We start from the raw sequence: 22,998 nt of genomic DNA on the forward strand, positions 1-22,998 counted from the left end.
AGGCAAGATTCGATAGCTGACCATTTCACCCTATTGTTCTTAAGTGGCAGTTGTTAATGAGCATTCAGGAGCATTAAGAGTTCTATTGGCGATTTAATGAGGGTGCATACTCAGAGGATTCAATTTGAATAAGGTGGCTCTGCAAGGCTAAAAAGAAGTGAATAAGAAAGGGGGGGGCTGTAGCTTTGACAGACACAGTGATGTTTATAAAAAGCATTGGTGTTCCAGTCTGCCCCTCCTCCTGCATCTGTATACTGTAAATCAGGGGTGGCCACCTCCCAAGAGACTCTGATCTACTCAGAGTTTAAAACTGGGGGTGATCTACCCCCTTTTGGGGGGTTCAGGTCAAAGCTATTGAGTTTTTTTTTAAAGGAAGGGAAGCCCTGTTTTTGGGGGTTTAGGTCAAACTTGTTGAGCTTCTTTTAGGAGGGAGGCCCATTTTTGTTTAGGGCTTCAGGTCATAGTTCAACTTTTTTGAGGGAGGAGGAAAATTTTGGGTGAGCTTTTTTTAGGGGTGCCAGTGACCTACCACTGATCTACCACAGACATCCAGTGATCTACTGGTAGATCACAATCTACCTGTTGGACGTGCCTGCTGTAAATCAAGCAGAGCGAAAGCTGCTTACAAGGCTCCTGTACATGCAGAGTTCCAGCATCACAGCGTCACCCAGAGGCACCCATAAATATGAGTTATCCCTCTCTCTATTTCTTCCTTCCTTCCCTCCCTCTTCCATCCTTAATAAAATACGGGGGGGCAGATAAGCCCCACATAGAAAGCCCATCAACATGGGGGGATGACTCTTTCAAATACGGTATTTACCAGTAATTGGGGGGGGGGGGAGAGGCACCTAGGCCTCTAGGAGTTGGCTGCTATGCCTAGGAGTAGGACAATTCAAGAAAGCAGAACGATGCATATGGTATGGTAATATATCAATAGAATCGTAGAATTGTAGTCGGAAGGGACCACAAGGGTCATCTAGTCCAACCCGCTGCAATGCAGGATTTTTTTCCTAAGGTGGGGCTTGAACCATGGTTGAAATATTATGCTGATATGCAGCAACGCCTCGGAGCCGTCGTGGCTGCGGCCATGTCTTGCCTCGCCCTCGCCCGCCCTGCCACCCCCTCTCGCCTGCCCGACCCTCCCGTCCTCTTGCTGCAGAGTTCCAGCATCACAGCGTCATCCAGAGACACCCACAAATATGAGTTATCTCTCTCTCTATTTCTTCTTTCCTTCCCTCCCTCTTCCATCCTTAATAAAATACGGGGGGAGGCAGATAAGCCCCACATAGAAAGCCCATCAACATGGGGGGGTGACTCTTTCAAATACGGTATTTACCAGTAATTGGGGGGGGGGCACCTAGGCCTCTAGGAGTTAGATGCTATGCCTAGGAGTAGGACAATTCAAGAAAGCAGAATGATGCATATGCTATGGTAATATATCAATAGAATCATAGAATTGTAGTCGGAAGGGACCACAAGGGTCATCTAGTCCAACCCCCTGCAATGCAGGATTTTTTCCCTAAGGTGGGGCTTGAACCATGGTTGAAATATTATGCTGATATGCAGCAACGCCTCGGAGCCGTCGTGGCTGCGGCCATGTCTTGCCTCGCCCTCGCCCGCCCTGCCACCCCCTCTCGCCTGCCCGACCCTCCCGTCCTCTCCAGCCAAGCAGGGTAGCCGCCAACGCTACCAGCCCCAGAAGCACAAGGTGGCCGCTGCTGCCACCACCACGATGTCATCAGGCCCGTTGGCCCTTTAGCCCCGCCCACTTTGTGGCCCCTCCCCTTCTGTGCCTTGGCCCCGCCCCTGAACGACCATGGCTTGCCCCCCCCTAGTTTTGATCCTGGCTACGCCCCTGTGTCAAAGGGTAAGGGTATTTGCTAGAAAGGTACGTTTAGCCTTAGGAAATTATTTTTGTCTTAAATTCTATTCTAAAGACTATACACCATGTTACTTGACAGTAGAAAAGAGAAGGTAATATTCAACACAGAGCAGACTGTGTAGAAATCAATGGACTTAGTTGGATATCACTCATCATGAAATACACAGAATTATATAATTCATTCCATGCTCATTCTGTGACAAACTATAGAGACATTGTATCAGAAGTGTTTAAAAATTGCATTCTTTAAAAAAGTAAGCCTCCTTGATTTAAACCTTTTCCTTTGAAAATATGGGTCTCTAAAAGATATGGAATACCATTCTGAATATTTCTAGGATACCAAAGTCTCACAACTTCAGTCAAATATTTGCTTTCTTTAAATAAAAGAATCCATTCATAACACAATATCACTTTCCTGCAAATGTTTCTACAACAAAATTAATCTCTGATTTAATAATCCAGGTTTATATAGTGACACTTATATGGTATTTAATAGCACAAACTATTTTTAAAAATGACTTTTCACAGATTGATAAGAGCAATGAGAAAAGCTTGGGATACAGTGGTAGAATAATAGATACTTTGATCAATTTGTGTGTGTGTGTGTGTGTGTGTGTGTGTGTGTATATATATATATATATAACCAGATTCTTACATTAGAAGTCGTATTTAATAGCAACTTATTTATCAGATGTCAAAGAGATAAACAACTACCTGACATTTAGAAAACATTTGAAGGCAGTCCTGTTTAGGGAAGTTTTTAATGTGTGACATTTTAATATATTTTAATCTTTGTTGGAAGCCGCCCAGAGTGGCTGGGGAAACCCAGCCAGATTGGCGGGATACAAATAAATTATTATTATTATTATTAAAACGTACTGCCTACTGTGGTTTCAGAAACTTAGCTGTTTAAAAAAAATGAAATGTGTTCAATGTTTTTCACCTCGAAGGTTTCAGTGCAAAATTTAAGAACCGGCATGTATTTCAGATATGTACTGATTTTTGAAACCAATAGAATTTACTCTTTTCTGGAATGATGCTTAACATTCAGGCAGCATTCACACTGCAGTTTATTCCATTTTCCTGATGTTTCCCTGTTAGCATCCACATTCTGTTTGAGATTTCACACCATGTAAAAGTCACTTCTAGAAATATAACTGAATATAGCACTCATTTCCATGTTATTTGCCAACAACAACAAAAATTTCTGGAAGCAAACACAGAAACAAGCACCCTAGTTGTGTGTCATTATGCTATATTTCTAAAAGTTGCTTTTATGTCATGTGAGAGCTCGAACAGAATGCAGAAATTAACAGTTAAGGGAACATCAGGAAAACAGAAAACTGTCATGTGAATGCAGCCTCAATCAAGAACAGACTATTGTGAAACTCAGAACATCTTTCACCACTCCATCTAAGAACAGAATGAAAACCCTGCTGAATCAGGCCAAAGTGCCTCTAGTCCAGCATCCCGTTCTCACAATTGCCAACCAGATGCCTATGGGAAGCCCATAAGGAGGACCTGAGTGCAACAGTGCTTGTCCCACTTGTGATTCCCAGCAAGTGGTATTCAGAAGCATATTGCCTCAAAAACTGGAGGCAGTGCATAGCCATTCTGGCCACATTTTGGCATCTTGGCATCTTTACACACCAGAGACATCTATGCATTCCTATCATTTACCTTGCGGCTTTTCAACCTATTCTTTTAAGATCGCTTGCCTTCAAACAGTTGGAAAAGCTGAGAGGCAAATTAAATGAATGAGCTGCTGAAAATAATGGATGCAAGCAAATAAGAAAATACAAACAACATCACAGCATTCTAATCAGTTACAGGTGTGAAATGATGCAGCACAGATTGCAAAACACGGGCTGCCAAAAAAGTTGGCAATTGGACTTAAAGCATTTCCTTACAGAACAGATTCCTATTTCTGACTCTCCAAGACACAGCATATATTAGGAAGCTTAGGAGATCCAGCAGGGGTTGGAAGATATGACATTTTCCAAGTTAAGATGGCCCACCAGTGGTGCTTTGCCCAAAGGCTCCCAAAATCTGGAGCCAGCTCTGCATCTTGAGAAGTAATTCTATGTGGCCTTTGTAGATGAGATGCCACCCTACAACTTAATTATCGCAGAGCTATACTGAGATGGCAATAAACTTGGAATTTTGTTGTTGTTGTCCTCCATTTATCTCAAGAGACAATGGAGTGTGCCTCTGGGGGTCAAGTTCTTTCACTGGAGAATCACAGTGCTTGCTGAGGCTGCAGAAACTGGCAACTTGTATCCACTGCCTCCTGCATTGTTTTTGCTGCATTAACAGCATCAGTGACCTCTCCAGAGGGCAAGCCTGCACAGGACCTGGGCTGCCCAGGTGACAAAGAGAGAGAAAACCCTCTTGCCCTCGCTTTTGTGGTCAAAAGGAAATCACATTTGGCACCAGCTCGGCTGCAGGAGTTGCTAGGAGGCGACCTACAAAACACTATCCAACCATCTTAGGGATTCCACTCCAAATTTGTATATGGTTTACTCCTTAGCCTTTCCTTCTCATGAAGATGTCCCACAAGGCTGCAGGTATGGACTGTTCCTCGGGGTTTACTCCCAAAGGTTTTCTCACAAATGAGTATAACCACAATGCAATGGATATTTAGGAAAACTCTGTTTTCCTTCTCCTATCTTCCCAGGTTGATGAGTCTCATCTGCCCCTCATTTCCCTCTATAGCATGTGCAGTAACAGCATCTTGACCACTGGATCCACTATTGGTGTCATCTGCTTAGTCCACCAGAGCATGTCTTCACATGCAGGGAAAGTACCTGACACACTAAGGGTTTGAGAACCATTGGCTCACATGGTTTAACAAGCCAATTGAAGTCATTTCTTCTAGCAAATTACTTCCAATCATTGCTTAGATGTAATTTGCATCTAATTAGAGAAAGACATCAGTACCTTCTTATATAGCCACCAAAAGTAAAACCAACTTATGTTCATCTTGTGCTCTACTAAAACCCCTAGATTATTTTCCCATATACTACTGGCAAGCCCCCATCTTATATTTGTGCAGCCTATTGACATTCAATTTGGCAATTTGGATCCAGTTCTCCAATCTGTTAAGTTTATCTTGAATCCTGATTCTGATTCCTGTGGCATTAGTTACCCCTCCCAGTTTGGTGTCACCTGAAAATTTGATGAGCATCCCTTCAACTCCCTCATTCAAATTGTTTATAAAGATGCAGAATAACAATGGACCCAGGCCAAAACCCTGAAGCCCCTTTCTACATTCTCAAAAATATCGCAGAAGAGCTGGACTCTGATTTAATATTCAAAACATGTGCTTCTAAAGGTGAAATTGACCTTACTTTATACTAAATCAATCCACATCTATGTGTTTATGTAACAATAATCATGACACACATGATTAGGCTCAAAAAAGCAGATGTAGGGATGTCTTCTGTACCACTGAGCTTCAGCCAGTTGGCAAATCCTGCCAGAGGTCAAAAGATTCAGTTGTGGGTTGTGACAGCCATATGTTTAACTAGAGGAAAGACTAGTAGTCATTTTTTAAATCACCATGTATGCTTTATTGTATATAAAATTCTCTTCTGTGCACAAGTCCATACAAAACTGCAAACTCAAATAGTTCCAGGCTATTAATTGCATCTAAACAGCTGAAACATGTAATTGGAAAACTATCAGTCAGAATACACTATTATTTATTCATTTCATCTATGAATTCATTTCCATTTTTTTAAAAAAACACAAAACCTTTAAATCAGAGATGTAAGATTTCTGGAAATGTTGAAGACATTGAAATAACATACTTCAGAGCAAAGACACATTTAAGAAAACCTGAATGAGCAGCTGTGGCAAAGGGATTTCCCTAACTAATCTTTATTTCTGTTATAATACTTACACTGTATTTACCCCTGTCTCTCAACTTTATCGGCATTCACCACTCCTGATCACCCAGGAAAAAGACTCAGGATCTTGAGACTGTTCCAACCAAACCCGCAAAGGACTCAAGGAAACACCTGAAAATAATTTAGCCACTGCTCCCCTTCACTGTTAAGTCAGAAAACAAAACAAAAAAAACTGTTCTGTGCAGCTGAAAACTTGAAGTTTGAGTACATATCCTATGCTCCCCCACTGTGCATTATACTCCTGGGGCCCTTGTCTTGGAACAAGAGCTCTCCACCATCTGTTATCCCCCTTCCCCAAAGTTACCCCCACCCTTGAGTAAGTCAGCAGAGGATATGGAATCAGATAAAGAGGTCCAATAAGATTTAAACAATTCCAGTTTAACCAAAGGTTTAGGTAAAAACTAAACACAAGACATTCAAACAGATTAAAAATCGTCTAGCAACAGTTCCTACCCTGTTTTTCACCTATGGCAGCCACTCACTGTCTCTCACACAAAGAAGGCCCCGCTCCATGCCAACAGATCCTCATAAAATAAAATTCTGAAACAAATAAAGAGTTAAGCCCTAATACAGAATTGTTTTAAAACTGACCTGTAATTTTAAATATCCACTTGAAAGGGGAATATTTTATTGCAAGACATGGTTTCTGAGAGGGTAATCCAAAGCCAGCAACAGCCTGAGATTCCTCACATCACCAGTTTGAGATCCACTGAGGGCTCAAAGCTTTGGCACCTATTAACAATTCTCCCAAGAAGAATTGTAGGGAGAAAATGTGACCTGTTACAGTATAATTGGCTTATATTTGTGGAATAAAATGTTTTCTTGTTTTTGCTTTTGTTAGGCAAGTTTATTCATCCAGACTAGAAAATGTTGCATCAGTTCTTTTGACACTGGAAATCAAAGAAAGCAGAGCTAGGCAACAGACACACATAAATCACAGGTGACAGACAAGCAGCAATATATTCCATAAAAAGGTAAAAGGTAAAGGGACCCCTGACCATTAGGTCCAGTCGTGACCACCTCTGGGGTTGCGCGCTCATCTCGCATTATTGGCCGAGGGAGCCGGCGTATAGCTTCCAGGTCATGTGGCCAGCATGACAAAGCTGCTTCTGGCAAACCAGAGCACCACACGGAAACACCGTTTACCTTCCCGCTGTAGCGGTTCCTATTTATCTACTTGCACTTTGACATGCTTTTGAACTGCTAGGTTGGCAGGAGCTGGGACCAAGCAACGGGAGCTCACCCCGTCACAGGGATTCGAACCGCCGACCTTCTGATCAACAAGCCCTAGGCTCAGTGGTTTAACCCACAGCGCCACCTGGGTCCCAATATATTCCATACCACCCTTTAAAAGTTGTCCTTCCCACATCAACATTTTACTAATGAAAGACTCTTAGACTGCTGTTGAAAACTCTTAAAAAACTATGTTTTGTGTACTCTGCTTAGTGATTTTTTTATGAAGCAGTTTATAACCTGCTCTAAATATAGTTTTAAAAATGAAGATTCCTGCATTGGACTAGATGACCGTTTGCATCCCTTTCAACTCTAAAATTCTATTATCCTAAGATACGCCCCCACCAAGTTAAATTACTACTTTAATTTTCAGTGTGATGGGGGGGGACGCAAAGGGGAGCAGCAGTTTAATTCTTAAAGTTGAGCAAAGTGTTTTGCTACTGCGGTCAACATAGGGATGTTTGGAGGCAAACCCCCTCTGCTATTTGAAAATATAGATGTCAACTTTCCAAGGACTTTATTGATGGAGAAGTAGTGGGGTTCAAGCCTCTGTCCTGGAACCTATGCTAACTTATCCTAGATATCTACATGTACAGAACCCAGTATTGAGCTACATTCTAGACATGAAGGTTTGTGATATAGTAACCTTGCTAAGCATAAGTTGTCTGGTCAATGACTGGAAGGGAGCTCACCAAATAATCACGTGCCAGATATTTAGCCAATAATGCATACATTACAGCGGCAAAGAAGAATACCCACCACTATGCAATTAATACGTGAGCCAGATGAACCACACTAGTTTCAGTAACTCAGCCAATGGTATATGCAGAGCCAACAGAAAATCAAAAGTAAAATCTTGCCCATGGCTGCAACAGATTAGCTCCAAAATACAACAGGCATACATGGCACTTAACATATTTTAAAATACTTCAGTGCAGTATGTGCACCATCACATAAATAAATATTTCACTCTGTTATCAGCAAAACTGTATTCTGGGGTGCACACCCTAACCAAAATGTGAGACTGTGTTCTGAAAGGCTGTACACAATGGCCCAGTGTACATACTCTTAATGGGAAAAACATTCTACTGAAAAATAGAGCAGATATGTTGAGTGCAAACGGCAAACAGATTTAAGTGAGCTCCCTAAGTAATTTTTGTCTGCATTGTGTAGCTTAAATAACTCACATCCTCAATGCCACTATCAAGAGTTCACTTAATGTCTATTCCACACTTGCAAGGAACTGATCCTTCAGTGTGGTAGCAACACATGCACTCTGAAACTCCTTGCTTCCCTCCTGAAGGATCAGTTCCTTGCAAGTGTGGAATAGATATTATGTGAGCTCTTGGTGGTGGCATTGAGGATGTGAGTTTTTTAAGCTACACAATGCTTAAAAACGTCTTTTGTTTGAGCCAGCCTACCCGGGCTGACATTTATTTTGAAATGTTATTTTATTTTATAATGTATGTTTTTCAAACTACTGGCTTGAGTTATTTTTAAGCAAATTCACCAAAATCTACACTGCTGACATGGGTTGCCACATGTCCAGTTTTCCCCAGACATTTAGCAATTTTCGTCTGGAAACAGTTTCCGACAGCTGAATCCTGGCTATGTCCATAAAATTCCAGACATAGGTTTTGGTACTTTGTAGGGAAAAAGCCTTGAACAACTTGGTATATGATCACCTGGAAGATCACCAGATCTCCCACAGACCCACCCACACAGTATAGCTTCCCCAGGTGGTACCATCTTTTACAGATGGAAAAGAATGAGAAGGAGCTGAAAATGTAGAGGATGTGCCTAGCTAGAACTGAGAGATCAGCTGATTTAATTATCGGATCCTGCAAGATATAGTTGTTTGTATGACCAGCAAAAGTATGCACACATCCTCCTAAAAGATAACAATGAATTTATCAGAAAGTAGTTTCCAAAATAACTGTTAGCATTACATGCTACTTAAGTATCTGAAACATGAAAAGTAAGACTCCAAATTCATTGAAGGGGGGAGAGCAGGAGCAAGAGAAAATAAATGAGATTTTTCAAGACCAGTCAAAGAAAAAATAGGGTCAGGCTTCCTCACATGATGTCGCAAGGCTTTTAAAGCTTAAATTCAATTATTTGCTGGAGGGAATAGAATTAAAGTACACTGTAACTTTAAAAGTCAAGTAATAGATTCACACAAATTTCAAAATCCATCTACTTCTGAACTTGCTGGTTACAGCAAGTAGCACATCATTTTCCAGTCCATAATGCATTTTGACACTTTTCTGATAAACCTATTACAAGTAAAACACTAATAAAAGTTTAATAAAGCTAAATCTTGCCTTAGTACATACGCTATGGTCTAGCTTGCAGGCAAGTGTGTGTGTGTGTGTGTGTGTGTGTGTGTGTGTGTGTGAGAGAGAGAGAGAGAGAGAGAGAGAGAGAGAGAGAGAGATTCTTAGCCTGAATGTCTAACTGGTATATCAAAACAAAAGTACACATCTACACATCAATGAAGCCCAATGAAAATAAAACTGAAAAAAAGAACATTTTAATGAATCTTTAAGAGCAGTAGTGAATACTCCGCCATCAAGGGATGAATGGATACACTTAAAACTAGGTTTATTACTGAAGAATAGAGATGTGTGCAGTGACAAGCAGGACTGGATCTATGCTTGTGGAATACATGTTGCATGTAGCTGAATTGCATTCATGTGGATTGAAACAGAAATTGCTGGCAAGGTGATGGTGGAAATGGACCCTGCTCTGTTCCACAAGGAAGTACGATGCTGATGATTAGGCATGATTCATCTAGGGCAGCCTTTCCCAATGTTCACAGGATGTTTCAGACTACAAATCCACTCATCCTTAACTATTGGCCGTTCTGGCTGGGGATGATGGGAGCTGCAGTCCAAAATATCTAAACAGCACCTGGTTCAGCAAGGCTAATCTAGATATCAGTGAAGAGTGAGGTGGGGCAGATGATGCTTGGCTCCAATGGCGTTCAGCAGGATCACCATTTCCACACTCCCATAATTCCCACCCTCTGATCCCTGCTCCTGCCAACCTAGCAGTTCAAAAGCATGTCAAAGTACAAGTAGATAAATAGGTACCGCTCCGGTGGGAAGGTAAACAGCGTTTCCGTGTGCTGCTCTGGTTTCAGTGCTCCATTGCGCCAGAAGCGGCTTAGTCATGCTGGCCACATGACCCGGAAGCTGTCTGCGGACAAACGTCAGCTCCCTTGGCCAGATGAGCGCCGCAACCCCAGAGTCGTTCGCGACTGGACTTAACTGTCAGAGGTCCTTTACCTTTTTTTATCCCACAGACTGCCTGATTCCTTATACTACACCTTGATCTTCTAACTTGATCACCGAGATCTTCTGGTGACAGGTAGGTAGCCGTTGGTCTGAGTCGAGGTAAAATAAAAAAAATTCCTTCAGTAGCACCTTAAAGACCAACTAAGTTTATATTTTGGTATGAGCTTTCGTGTGCATGCACACTTCTTCAGATACACTAGAAACAGAAGTGTCAGACCCTATATATATACAGAGGGTGGTGGGGGTGGGTGGGAATGGGAGATGGGAGTGGTAAACCTGTAGATGGCTGTTAATGGCTGCTGATGGCTGCAATTAGTCCTGGGGGGGAAGCAAGGGCTGAGGTGCTAAAGAAAGCTTGATCATGCATAATGAGATAAGAATCTGATGTCTCTATTCATCCCAGGTGCTTCCATGGTTTTAAGCTTGGTAATGATTTCCAATTCAGCAACTTCTCTTTCCAGTCTGTTCCTGAAATTTCTCTGTAATAAAACAGCTGCTTTGAGATCTTGTATAGAATGTCCTGGGAGATTGAAGTGTTCTCCTACTGGATTTTCAGTCTTATGGTTCCTGATGTCAGATTTATGTCCATTTATCCTTTGGCGTAGGCATCAGCAGCCATTAACAGCCATCTACAGGTTTACCACTCCCATCACCCATTCCCACCCACCCCCACCACCCTCTGTATATATATAGGGTCTGACACTTCTGTTTCTAGTGTATCTGAAGAAGTGTGCATGCACACGAAAGCTCATACCAAAATATAAACTTTGTTGGTCTTTAAGGTGCTACTGAAGGTATTTTTTTATTTTGCTATCTTCTGGTGAGTTGTTGTTGTTGTTGTTGTTGTTGTGTGTGTGTGTGTGTACACACACACACACACATATTATTATTATTATTATTAATAGACCACTTCATAGCATAAAGCCATTGAATAAGTTTAGATGGCGAAACTGGAGCTCCCTATGCCCCTGAGGTTTGGTTAGCATTCACTAGGGACCAAATCTTTACCATGGCAGCACCTACTTTGTAGAACTCCCTGCCAGTAGAAATTTGGGAGGGACCATCTCTGCTTCTTTTCAGACATCTTCTGAAAACTGTGCTGTTTAGACAGGGCTTTGCAATACAAATTTCACTTTTAACCAACCTGTATTTTTCCGATGTTTTTATGTATGTTCTTTCTAATTTTATTAAATTTTCTATGTTGCACACCACCTTAATATACTTCTTATGAAAGTGCAGGTAACATTTTAATAAAACAAAATAAATTTTAAAATGCCCTCCCAGACACTGCCAAAACATGTGAAGGTCACTTAGGTAAAAGCAATAATGTTTATTGCAGTTGTATGAATGTGGCACATTACCTTTTATTAAAAATCACGGGTAACACAAAATCAAAATAACCCCCAGATAGTCACTTCCCAAAAGCACAAAGGGAAATCACCTCTAGGAAGACATACCATATGGCAAGGTGCTAGCATGACTGACAGTTGTCATGTCAGGTCCCTTGGTCTCCTTCGGTGACTTAGATTGTGTCCCTCATACTGCTTCCAGCTCTTTGGTCACCTATAAACTCATAAGTCCCTTCATCTCCAATCACCCTTACTGAAATAAAGTACTTAAAATGAACAAGGGCAAGAAGTGGCCTGACAAGAGTATTGCATACCAACGAAATACAGTCTCAGGCAACATGAGTCAAGTTTCGTAGGCAATAATCCCATGCACATTTCTAAAGTTAGAAATAATAACTTCTGGGAGATTGCTGAATCTGGTATTAAAAATATACAGTACTCATTTAAAACAATGTGCACCCTCAGTGCTTCCTAGCTGCTTGTTTCCCTTTCATCAAATTAATGTTTATTACTAAAGCATGAAATGATGACTTATTATAAGGCATGTTATAAAATGCTTCTGCAACATCTGCTAATTATTTTCTAGCTGCAAATACAAAATTTCTAAATTGTTTTAAAACTCATAATTTCTTAATTTAGCCTAGAGGACAACTGGCAGAATTGATAGTGTGGTGAGAGCCAGTGTGTGTGGTTAAGAGCAGTGGACTAGTAATCTGGCGAACCGGGTTCGCTTCCGCGCTCTTCCACATGCAGCTGCTGGATAACCTTGGGCTAGTCACACTTCTCTGAAGTTTCTAAGCCTCACTCACCTCACAGAGTATTTGTTGTGGGGGATGAAGGGAAGGAGATTGTTAGCCGCTTTGAGATTCCTTAGGGTAGTGATAAAGCGGGATATCAAATCCAAACTCCTCCTCCTCCTCTTCTTTTCAGTCTTAATACTGTGATATAGGGACAGTGATCTGTCTCCATAATCTATGGCTGAAAAACCCATGTGGTCTTTAGAAAATGGAAGGCTCACAAGTTGAAACATGTTTTGCCACTCTTTCACAATTAAGTTGGTCCTTGTTTATGTGTATTTTTTAAGGAATACATATTTGAGAAAAGTGAGCTACAAGGCCAGAGAGCATGTGTTGTAGAAACACTTTGTCACCATGCTGAAGGAACAAAAAAGGCTGGCATGCAGTGTGGTGCTAAGTCGCTCATTCTATTACCACAATAACTTTCCCTTGCACAATGGAACTTCCCCACTTCCCTCCCTCCCCATGCCCCCTAAATCTGTTCATGGAGGGAAGCCCCTCAACCTTCTGCAGCAGATTTGAGAAAGTGAGTTCCATTGCACACAATGCTTGTCAATCAAAAGCAATACATGTTTATCGTGGTTTATCATTGTGTGTGTGATTCCCAGGCCCAATATCAGTGGTAATCTTTTGGAATATAGTGCTCTGTGTGAGACCAACATTTGGTGGCCCAAAATGGACTTTACACTTAGCCCCCAGTGTGAGGGAACCACCCATACCACGCTAAATCCAATGCTGCTTATATGCTTGATCATACTTAGTGTGAGTTAGTTAAAAACGTTTCCAATCCCTTTCTCATAACTGGAACAGAGGAAGGAAGGTAGGTGCATAAGCCCAAGGCTTGCCTAAATGTCTTCTCATTAAAACAGAGGTTGGGATCAGGCCTGACCTCTCTAGCTTGTTCTTGTGGCTGTCCCATCCATCACCCTGCTCTGCACTGCCTTTGAGTGCTCTTACCTGGCTGGAATAGGCTCCTGAACTATGAAAATGCCTCTTCTTTACCAGAATGAAGGGTGGAGAACCCTCTAATTTGTCTCTGGCTGCAATGTATCCACTATACAAAGGAAAGGGTCACCATCTGTTGCTCCACACACTTTGTCTCTGGACCCACCCATCACTAGCAGGCATACTCCATAAGGCTGTCCATGAGGGAATACAGCCCTCAGAGAGAAGAAGATTCTTACAAGGCCATCAAGTCCTAAGAGTGTTGGTTGCCTAGTAATACAGACAAATGTGGGAGCAATGTTATCATAACCATCTTTGAAACCAGGATCTGGGAGTTGCAGTGGTGTCATTGGCTGGAACAATATTCTAACACACTACTTCAAGAAGTATTTCAATTAGTCTATTCCCCCACCCCACATCTCCCATTTTTGCATAGGGGGAAGAAATCCTTATGACAATTTGAAAATTTTCCAGTTGCTGATTCTTCTGCCCCTCGCCATACACACTCAAGATGTTCCTTGCAAGTTACCTTTCTGTATAAAATGTAGCCGGTACAGACATTCTAGCAAAATATGAGATTATAGAAGTGATTCAAAAAGCACTGGGGTCAATAAGGGATTCAGCTGATGAGAGGGAAGCTCATATCTTTCAGCATTTAATGCAAGCTCAAAGGGACATCAATATGAGGTACACCAGCCTTCTTCCATCTTGGTGGCCTCCAGAAAATTCAAATATAAAAATCCTTTGAAGAATTAGGCTTACAGATTTACTTACACATCGAAAAGCATGAGAACTGCATCCATGTTAATTTTGACAGTCTGTCAGCAATAAACATGTTCTCCCATCTCCCATATATCCAAGATTCACCTCCTCCATTCTCTTACCGACTTGTGTTGCCTCTCAAAACCAAATTAAAGCAGACCAGTGTAAAACTTGGTGGCCATTGCCCTCACTGTGGCCTCAGCTTCAGTGTTCTTCTATTTGCAGAGGATGAAGGTGAAAGACTACGGGGAAGTGTGGGTGCAGAGGACTAAATTGTAAGCAAGCACAATATGCAAGACTGCAGAGTAGGTTGACTGCCTACATTGTGTATGGACAGCTTAACCTGCAATTTCCATGTTTTGCTGTGCACCTAAGCAAGCCTTAGCTCTTCTCTTTTAAACAGCTTTTTAATATCCCTGGATATGTATCGTATATACTGTAGTTGTAGTCTTAAGAGAGTCAGAAATATGCTCTAATAGAAGTCAGCAGAATTTTGGGGACATCTACAGCAAAATCATCAATACAATGGCATTAATACTAGCAAATTATACAAGCCAAATAAGACTGAGGATCCAATATGCATACTTATTTGGGAATCAGCCCCACTTAACTCAATGGGCCTTTACTTCAGAGTAGATATGCATAGCTGCCAAGTTATCCCTTTTTTACAGGGATTTTCCCTTATGCTGAATAGGCTTCCTCGCGAGAAAAGGGAAAACTTGGCAGCTATGGATATGCAAGAGAAAGAAAGGAGGACTTTGAAAGGGCATCCGCCTTTGCATATCCCTCCCCCCATCCCCTGGCTGAAGTCAGAGCTATCCTATATTCCAACTTTGTTTCTGTTATAAAATATACCTGTTTCAAAATCTAGGGTTGATCCAAACATGCTTTCTTTATGATAAATTCAATAGGACTGACTTATGAGTAGACATGTTTAGGATTACACAACAAGTTACCCCTTCACATTTTACAATAAGACAATATGGGTCTAATATGATGAAATGATCTTATCTGAGTGACATACATTTCTCTAGTAGCCAGAATTAAATAATTTGAATTAGTGCCTGCCTGCATATGAATAGCAGATATGAGAAGACACTAAGAGGCAAATGTGAAAGGGGGTAATATGGTTCCTTCATCAATTTCTAAGTGACTACAACACAGTCTCCTTGATCCTTGCCCATCCTGGCTTATAAAAGCTAGCCAGGAAGGGCTGGGCGATGGGCTTCGCGGGTTGGTAAATGCTTCTCTCCATGAGGGAGCCTTCCCAGACCCGCTGAAAGAGGCGGTTATTAAACCGCTTCTTTAAAAACCATCTTTAGATCCGGCCAATATGGCCAACTATCGCCCAGTCTCAAATCTTCCATTCTTGGGCAAGGTGATTGAGCGAGTGGTTGCGGAACAACTCCAGGCACGCCTGGAAGAAGCGGACCATTTGGATCCCTTCCAGTCAGGATTCAGGCCTCATCATGGGACTGAAACTGCCTTGGTCGCACTGGTCAATGATCTCCGGCGGGCTAGGGACAAAGGTAAGAGCTGTTTCCTTGTTCTGCTGGATCTCTCAGCGGCTTTTGACACCATCGACCATAACATCCTTCTGGACAGTCTAGAGGGCTTGGGAGCTGGGGGCACTGTCATGCAGTGGTTCCGCTCCTTCCTCCTGGGCCGTGCTCAGAAAGTGGTGGTGGGGGATGAGTGTTCAGACCCCTGGGCTTTCACTTGTGGGGTGCCTCAGGGTTCTGTCCTCTCCCCCATGCTTTTTAACATCTATATGCAGCCGCTGGGAGAGATCATCAGGGGGTTTGGGCTGGGTGTCCATCAGTATGCTGATGATACCCAGCTCTACCTCTCTTTTAAATCAGAACCAGTGAAGGCGGTGAAGGTCCTGTGTGAGTGCTTGGAGGCGGTTGGAGGATGGATGGCGGCTAACAGATTGAGATTGAATCCTGACAAGACAGAAGTACTGTTTGTGGGGGACAGGAGGCGGGCGGGTGTGGAGGACTCTCTGGTCCTGAATGGGGTAACTGTGCCCCTGAAAGACCAGGTGTGCAGCCTGGGAGTCATTTTAGACTCACAGCTGTCCATGGAGGCACAGGTCAACTCCGTGTCCAGGGCAGCTGTTTATCAGCTCCATCTGGTACGCAGGCTGAGTCCCTACCTGCCCACTGACTGTCTCTCCAGAGTGGTGCATGCTCTAGTTATCTCTCGCTTGGACTACTGCAATGCGCTCTACATGGGGCTACCTTTGAAGGTGACCCGGAAACTACAACTAATCCAGAATGCGGCAGCTAGACTGGTGACTGGGAGCGGCCGCCGAGATCACATAACACCGGTCCTAAAAGACCTACATTGGCTCCCAGTACGTTTCCGAGCACAATTCAAAGTGTTGGTGTTGACCTTTAAAGCCCTAAACGGCCTCGGTCCAGTATACCTGAAGGAGCGTCTCCACTCCCATCGTTCTGCCCGGACACTGAGGTCTAGCTCCGAGGGCCTTCTGGCGGTTCCCTCATTACGAGAAGCCAAGTTACAGGGAACCAGGCAGAGGGCCTTCTCGGTAGTGGCACCCACCCTGTGGAATGCCCTCCCACTAGAGGTCAAAGAGAACAATTACCAGACCTTTAGAAGGCATCTCAAGGCAGCCCTGTTTAGGGAAGCTTTTAATGTTTGATGGATTTCTGTATTTTAGAATTTGTTTTTTTTGGAAGCCGCCCAGAGTGGCTGGGGGAACCCGGCCAGATGGGCGGGGTATAAATAATAAATTATTATTATTATTATTATTATTATTATTATTATTATTATTATTACTGGGTTTTTTCCCCTGTTCTCAAATTGGCCTTTACTTCTTCTTAGCACTTTAGTGGGACAAAATAACTTATTTAATAAAGTATGCGAAAAACTACTTTGACCCCAAAAGCAGAATCACTCATCTAACTATTTAAGTTGAAAATTGAGAGAATCAACTTATTTCTCCAGATTGCTTTATCAGGCTAGCTGCTAGCTAGATGTTACACAAAAAGGGGGAGGTTGCTACTCCTCCTCCATCTCGCACCCTTGTTTAACATCCAGCCTGCTAAAGAGTTCTGGTGAACACCAAAACTTGGTCACTATTCTGTGAAGCTTTGAATGGTCCTAATGAAAGTACTGTATTGCCAGAATGTGGTTTTTGAAGAGGGGGGGCATTATGTCCCAACATGCCTTTCTTGGTTTTTTTGTAGCTGAAGTAATTTAGTAAAACAGAGGATCCTCGGGGTCTGTTTCCAACTCTATGATTTTATGATTCTATTAACATCTCATTAGTTTGTCTAGCCAGATTCACTACACTGTGCTGATCAGTCACCAGACTGTAGGACCCCCTCCCATCCTCCACTTAAGCAAGGCACATATTAAGTCAATTAGTTCTCATGACAGTATTAGGCTAAACCGCAGAATTATACGAGGACAGAAAACAAAACATGCAGTTGGTGTCTGGATTTGGTCGAGGACCCCTGATTTCCCAAAAATCATCTGCTTATCTCATCAGCTACTGTTAAGTCATTTCTGCTTATAAAAGGGGACCACTCTAATGCACTCTAAATAAATCCCAGCCTTCAGGCAAGGTTTAGCCTTCTATACACAGTGTTGTACAGGCACTTTAGTGAAAGACTGCCTCTCTGCCTCTGCATGGGGAACTACTAGAATAAGTCCATATGTATAGTTCAGGGGCAGACTGCATTGCCAATCAAGTCTTCCCCCTCTAATTAACATTAAGACCAGGCAGGCAGGTAGGGTGTAAATGCTACCGTATACCTTTGAAGCACATTTTTTCTCAATTCTGGCCTGCTGTTTACTAAAGTCTGCTGGGAATTGTAGCTCTCTAAACTGCAGTGCCCAAAATTTTTTTAGGAGGCAGTGCTAAAGGTATACAAGCATACCTCTTACATATTGCAGGTTCTTTTCCAGACCACCACAATAAAGCAAGTTACACGCAAATAATTTCTCAGTGCATAGAAAAGTTATATTTACACTCTATTAAGCCATTCTCCCCTGACTGCAGGGGCGAGGTGGGTGGAAACCCAGATCCAACACGAGGCAACTCCACTCCCATGGCCAGAATTGGGGGAGGGGCTTCCTTCCCCGGGAAGCAGCCAAACTCCCTACAGCTGCACCCATATACCCTCATAAGCAGCAATATTTGTGAAGCACAAGAAAGCGAATCACAATAAAATCACAGCAGGTAGAAATTATCATCCCAACAATCTTAAGACACTTCAGGTTCTTATGATTGTGAGAAATATGAACCTTGCTGATGCGGTTCTGGAAGTGCATTTAGACAGCTAACATACAGGACCTATTTCCTCACCTGCTGCAAGGTAACCTTCTGGGTATAATACCTGGTTGAAAGATGCATTATATATTCTGCCTTTTGCTATGAACTGATTTAAGTAATTATTCCAACAAGATCAGCAGATATAGCACTATACAGAGTAACATAAAGAAAGTGCACATCGATCCCTGCCCCAAGGAGCTTGTGACAATTCATGTTCCCCAGGATGTATAGCTAAAATATTGTGCTACAATATGCTGAAACTACATTTAATTGGATCTACTAAGAATGGCTGTCACCAAATACCCAAAGTTGGAAGCATGGGCCAGAATAAAGTGCATCAAACATTTTAAAAAATAATAATAATCAAACTACAGTACTGGGCAGCATCCCAGATACAAACCTTCGAATTTCATTTTAGTTTAGTTTTCCGCAACATACATCAAGATATCATAGCATGCAATCCCACTTCTTACCATAATATGTGACAAAGTTCATTTATGGAAGTCAAACCAAAAGAAAAGCCTTCTCTGCCTCCACACCTCCCCCCACATGCACCTTCAATAGCTGCACATGCTGATCTTAATATGCTCACTTGGAACAGATCGAGCTAGTAGACAAATGCCCACAATTGCCTATAAATCTGTTTAATGGCTCTTACTCTGCAAATCTTTGAGGGTAAAGCAGAATGCAAAAAGCAAGGGCAGTGTGGAAAAGATTGCAGTTTGCAGTCTCAAGGAAGAGAGAATAGCCGGCTGGCTCCATTCACTAATTGTGCTGAGAGGGAGAAGTGGAGATCTCAGTGTTTTCAATGTGACAGGCTTGCCACAACTGATGAGTTTCAAGATAATAATGATCACAGTTCCATAGGCCTTAGAATATGTTTTTTAAAAAAACACACACACAAAACTTAATATTAGACTCAGGCACCTACACTGTGCTATTAACACACTAAACTGAAATCATACAGAATTCAGCGACCGTTTTTTATGACAGATTTCCATCTCCACAGTGACCCTCACAAGGGTAAGTAGTTCCAGAGGCAAGAAACAGACCACACACACAGCACATGGGCTGCATATAAAAATATATTTGAGAAAAGCACCAATAACAACAACACACCCTATGTATCCAAGACAAATCAAGAGACGCACAGCTGAAATGTAAGAACTGCTGGACGAATGTGCCTTTTGCTTTACAAAAGACTTGGCATTTACCTGGGGAACTAATGGCAAAACGGCAGGCAGGCACATTTGCGCTGTTAGCTCTGATGTGCTCACGGACCCCACACTGGGTCTCAAAGGTATGTCAGCACTGAAACAGAAGCATCTCCAGTGCTTTTCAGAGCTGGACAGATGGTGTACTGCAACAGAGCTTCTTGCAAATGAAAGCACACTAGGAACACCCATCCAAAATGTAGAACTGCATTTAGTACAGGGACCATGCCCTCTTCCCCCTTCCAGGTCCCAAGAGTGAGTAACAGCTGCATTATCATCTTAATATTTTTATTTTAAAAATGCCACACCAGAGGCAGCCTTTTCCTGGCGAGCATCACCCCCCCCAAAAAAAAATCACCACTTACTTGCTCACATGCTCGCTCTCACTGGAACGCTGGACTTTCAACTCCCAGAACCGCCTCTGGAAACTTGTTTCCCAAATATTTCCAATCCACGCAGTTAAGAGAAGCGCCGCCGTGGCAAGGCGCTTGCCCGCTGACTTCCGACCGCGGCGCCCATTGCTTAAGAGTCGCAACTTGCACTCCGGAGGATTCCAAGCGCTCGGCTCTGTGGAGTCTCTGTGGAGAGCTCCAGACTGGAGAGGGAAGGGAATCAGCGATCCCTGCTTGCATCTGCGGGGGGAGAGAGCAGAGCACAGCAGAGCAGCTACTTCGCGGCGTCCATCCGAAAGGGAAGGGAGGTGGGAGCGAGCCAAGAGGTAGCAGCAGCCGCGATCGCCCTTTCAGCAACAGCAGCAGTAGCGAGGCGAGAGCCGGTCTAGAGTCGCCAGCAGCAGCAGCGGCGGCGCTTTCTGGCACTGGGTGTGCAGGCTGGAGGCGCTGTCCATGCCTGCGGGTGTCGACCTGTAAGCCAAGCGCCGGGCAGCTCCGCGGATCTCCCACCTGGCGTCCTTCCTCGCTTGCTCTCGGGAACGGGAACCTGGGCGCTCGCCAGCGTGTGGCTTAGAAATGCCTCAGCCTCTGCAGGTGGAGCAGGCGCTCCGAAGGACGACCCGGGAAGCGCGGGGCCCTTTCCCAACCGACCCCTACTGGGGAAGAGAGGAGAGGAGGAGGAGGAGGAGGAGGAGGGACGCCGGGAAGGAAGTTTTCAAGCGCGCTGCCGGTTAGCAAAGTGGGCGCCATCCATCGGAAAGCAGAGGCTTGAGGCTTCCCTGAAGAGTAAATTAATTGGCTGTGGCAAATTAATGTCCACCGCCCTCCTCCTGCAGATTTGCCATCATTCCAGAATCTCTTCGACGGCCACGTGTTCCTCTCGCTGCTGCCCCAAATGCGGGGGCGTCGATCCTGCTCGATTGTACCCAGCTGTCCAGCGGGTAGTTAAGACAAGAATCGCTAAACTAGAAGAAGAGAAAGAAAAAGGATTCGTAGGGATCTGAACTACAAGGAATAGACGGATAGGCATTCCGCCCAAGCAAGTTCAGGAGTTCCGTGCCACTGTTGCAACGAGCACGTGTTGCACAAAGTTACGATTCCCCCCCCCCGCCCCCTCGTCAGGAGGCGGCCAGCTTTTGTTTTCTGCGGGGGCGGAAAGAGGAAGAAAGGGGGGAGGGGGCGTCACACGTCGTTGTCTCCACCGGGAGGGGGATGACGGGGAGGAAAGTTGGAATAGCCAACAGCCAGAAGCGTGAAGCTGTGTTTTACATGAATAAGGTACTGGGTCTCCGGGTGGCTGATCATCCCCGCTTCTCAGGGCTAAACTGATGTGCAGCTTACTTGGAAGTCAGCTAGCCTCATTGATTTTATGGTGCTTGATCCCCAAATAAGTGTAAGCAAGGGAGGGAGAAGTGGGTCAAAGTCTCTGAGCACACCTACTAGAAATCACCGAAACCCAAAACCCAGCTGTGAAGTCCCAAAACCCAGCTGTGGAGTGTTTGAGTGCCTTTTCCTTCACTAGTATCCCAACAGGCCAACCTCTATACATTTGGGGTGAGGACAAAGGCACCGGGTTAAGAGTCTTGACCGGCAGAAAGGCTAGAGAGGCCAGCTAGCATAAATTCATTTCAGACGCCAAAAGGCGCCGACGAACAAGTTATACTTCAGAGTGTCTCATAGCAGGCGACTTGTGAGCAAATACCATCACACAAAAAAGGGATCCTCAAGACACCATAAGATTTAAGCGCTGCAATCACGGTGCTGGTTTTCTTTTTAAAGAAAAAAAAAGCTTGCAGCTCATACCTTAAAGCTGCGTTACTGGGTGGTGCTCGACCCCATCCATGCCCTTTAGAATGGGAAGGCGTTTTGTTTGCACACCTTTTTGCTGCAACCCACTCTCGACCCCTTATATTTCACTAAGCGGAGAAAGGAAACGGCGACTCCTCTGACCCCGAAAAATACAGCTTTAGAGCGTCCCAAACGCGGAGATTCCCCCACCCCAAATCCGATTCTGCTGCATTTTACTTCTACTCCACGGCGAGAGCTAAGATCGCGACGCACCTGACAAGCCAAGCTGCTTAACAAGCCAACCCGTCGTTGTGGGTGGGTTGGGGGGGGGGGTTGCTGGATCTGTTTTTGTTCTGGTTTCTGTATCACACTAAATCACACACAAAAAAGGAGGGAACAGAGAAACAGCCTGTATAATTCCTCAAGAACACCGTCACCATAACTCTGGCCATAAAAAAAAATGTTCTACAGTACTTGCGCCGAAGAAAAGGGAAGATATACATACGCTGTAGACACTGTAGACGAACATTCACGCTCAGGGGCGGGGCAGGAAGACGAGCTCCTTTTCTCTGATTGGCTGCTGCTGTTTCGTATCACGCGGCTGCCTGATTCCTGAGTCTACCCATCTCCTCCCTACCCTGGTCATTATAGGGAAGGAGGATGAGGGACGGAGGTTCTCCCTGTCCCTCCTCCACCTGCGCGTTTAGTGTTTTCCAATTAAAAGGCAGCTAGTTAGGAAAGAATCCACCTGCATAGATAAACTGCAGGATTGGAGCCAACAGCAGACGTTCCCTCGCGCCTTGTCTCTCAGGCTCTTTCCCGTCTTTGGCCTTTTGCTAATAAGCTGCTGCAGGAACCCACAGACTCAGAAACAGATACATGTGTACATAAATTGGAAGGGCCGGCTCCTTATTCCATGAGGTGCTAATAACACGCCCCTTCCAAGGGCTGTGAGGCGGAAAGGAATTAAGGCGCGGGAGAGGGGATCGGCTTCCTTAAGCCCCCACAGAAAGCGCTTGGCAGATGATGGCGCCCCGCTTGGAGGAGGCGGCGAGCTCTTAATTCCCCCTGCTAGAAAAAGGATTACGGCGGAGGCGGCTCGCTAAGTAGGTGAAGACAG

At 43.9% G+C, this 22,998-nt stretch overlaps 1 protein-coding gene across 1 annotated transcript in view; it reads right to left on the bottom strand.

The window, feature by feature from the left end:
- SNTG1 (syntrophin gamma 1) overlaps positions 1 to 22,412 on the bottom strand; it is a 252,930-nt gene extending 230,518 nt beyond the window's left edge. Inside the window, exons 1-2 of the mRNA XM_060277843.1 lie at positions 22,384 to 22,412; positions 20,064 to 21,055 (exon numbers count right to left, since the gene is read on the bottom strand). The gene's annotated coding sequence lies outside the window, so the exon portion shown is untranslated. The remainder of the gene's footprint in view (positions 1 to 20,063; positions 21,056 to 22,383) is intronic.
- Between the last annotated feature and the right edge of the window lie 586 nt (positions 22,413 to 22,998).

The sequence above is a fragment of the Zootoca vivipara genome, chromosome 8, assembly GCF_963506605.1.
Source record: "Zootoca vivipara chromosome 8, rZooViv1.1, whole genome shotgun sequence".
Classification (NCBI taxonomy): Eukaryota; Metazoa; Chordata; class Lepidosauria; order Squamata; family Lacertidae; genus Zootoca; species Zootoca vivipara.